This window comes from Hylobates moloch, unplaced genomic scaffold (assembly GCF_009828535.3).
Source record: "Hylobates moloch isolate HMO894 unplaced genomic scaffold, HMol_V3 SCAFFOLD_9, whole genome shotgun sequence".
Taxonomy (NCBI): Eukaryota; Metazoa; Chordata; class Mammalia; order Primates; family Hylobatidae; genus Hylobates; species Hylobates moloch.
Genome location: NW_026652284.1, coordinates 24,729,628 through 24,731,801, shown reverse-complemented (window position 1 = coordinate 24,731,801; position 2,174 = coordinate 24,729,628). Strand labels below are relative to the sequence as shown.

At 42.4% G+C, this 2,174-nt stretch overlaps 1 non-coding gene and 1 pseudogene across 1 annotated transcript; one reads left to right on the top strand and one right to left on the bottom strand.

Moving 5' to 3' along the window:
* Positions 1-1,596: 1,596 nt before the first annotated feature.
* On the top strand, positions 1,597-1,660 carry LOC116813985 (U7 small nuclear RNA). The gene has a single exon (XR_004371093.1). It is a non-coding gene; the product is annotated as a U7 small nuclear RNA (small nuclear RNA).
* On the bottom strand, positions 1,652-1,690 carry LOC116813986 (U7 small nuclear RNA; annotated as a pseudogene).
* Between the last annotated feature and the right edge of the window lie 484 nt (positions 1,691-2,174).

Here is a 2,174-nt window from a genome sequence, read left to right as displayed (position 1 = left end):
GAGAAATAAAAGCAGTTCAGAACACCACTAAGTACACATAAGTATTAACTACAAATGGAGGAGTGAAAGAGCAGGCAAACTATTTCTTTAGAAGTTTTAGTAAGACGGGCTGGAACCATCAAGCCCCAAAGTGAATACTCCTGGTGATATTCCGTTCCAAGAAAGCTTTCTACAGGCGGAGGTGTATTCTTATCTGGATGTAGCTGGATTATGTACTATCATTCAAACACTTTCCGGAGAGACAATATCCATTTTCCTACTGACATCAAGGCAGCCTTTTAAGTTTATCCAGATTTATTTTGGTTAGTGCAATAAAAAAGCAAGGTTGGAGAATTATGTTTAACAAAAATAAAGTCATTGTATGCTTAAAGTTTCCCACTGAAAGCTGCTTTTAAAGCAGTTTGCTGCTCCTCAGCTCCAGTCACCTCAGCAATACTTGCATTCAGTCAGATTGGCTGTGAACAAAGCAAATTTACTTCACACACAACAGCCCTAAACCTCCACTCTCAGGACAGAAGTCTTCCTTAGCAATGTTTTCTACATGGCTCTGGTTAAGGGCCATTCACTTACCTCTAACCTCTTTCTCCTGGGAGACAAAGGCATCTTTGGGCTGAAGTGACACAGGAGAGTTAGAATCAGATTTGTTATCGACATTGCAGCCTTCAATTTCAGTAAGAGGCTAAATCTGTCTATTCCAACTACAGGAAAGCAATCTTTATAACCCCTGGAGCACTTGGCCAATTATGCACCTGCAAATATACCATACAGGACATTTCAGGTTCCTAGGCACTTTGAAAACCGATACTTAAACAGTCTCAAGGGATCCTATCACCCACCTCGAATAATAGCTGCTTTGGAATCTGTTATTGGCACCAGAAAAAGAGCCCTCTGAAGTCATTCTAAAGCCATTTTTATTGTGCATTTTCAAACAAAGAACCTCACCAAAAGAACTTCTGTTACAAAATCAGGGTAGAAAGCCAAACTCATCTCATCTAAGAGTCAATTACCCTGGCAATTTTGTGAGGAGATGGGAAATGAGCGTTAGAGGAGAGGACTGTGGGGAGGAGGTGGGATTGGCTTTTAAAATCTCCTGGGTGAGAAGGGTGTTCCCACTGACTCTAAACCCAAACAATTGCAACAGAAGGGCCTCTGTGACTTTCTGGCTATAAACTTTTTATGATTATTAACTGAGGAAACCTAGAATATGTGGAATTTTAATAGTTGGCTTTCAACCTCCATTTGCTCCTTTCTCAGAAACTTGGTTTTGCAGTGTAACAATCTAAGGCTCAGAATTTATGTTAGTTACCTTGCTGTTCCTTGCTGAAAAGCTACCTTCTTACATATCTTACTTCCAATAAAGAGGCAGATTCCCAATGTACTGTTTATCTCGGGAAAGAAATACATGTGGGAAAAGAAGCAGTTTTCTTCTCATTGCAATTAAATTAAATCATGACCACCTGTTGTGGGATTCTCCTGCCATCTGCTGTTCAAAAGAGGAACAACAGCAGAGAACCAGACAGAGGAGGCAAAATGCTGGAAAGCTTAGCTCCCAGATGTCCATCAGTTGATTACGGTTATTGGTATAGTTAAAATTTTCAGTGTTACACCTCTTTTAGAATTTGTCTATCAGGTTTTCCAGTGTTCACTGAAATTTGTCTCTTAGACAAATTCTAAAAGAGCTGTAACACTGAAGATGGTTCTCTTCTCTGGAAAAACTTCCCACGGGAAAAACAAAAATCTTCCTTTAAAAAAATTTTTTTAAAGGATCTTTCTCTTTCTTTCTTTCGTTCTTTTTTTTTTTTTTGAGACGGAGTCTCGCTCTGTCGCCCAGGCTGGAGTGCAGTGGCGCAATCTCGGCTCACTGCAAGCTCTGTCTCCTGGGTTCACGCCATTCTCCTGCCTCAGCCTCTCCGAGTAGCTGGGACTACAGGCGCCCGCCACCACGCCCGGCTAATTTTTTTGTATTTTTAGTAGAGACGGGGTTTCACCGTGGTCTCGATCTCCTGACCTCGTGATCCACCCGCCTCGGCCTCCCAAAGTGCTGGGATTACAAGCGTGAGCCACCGCGCCTGGCCTTTCTTTTCTTTTCTTTCTTTCTTTTTTGAGATGGAGTGTCGCTCTGTTGCCCAGGCTGGAGTGCAGTGGCGTGATCTCGGCTCGCTGCAACCCCCACC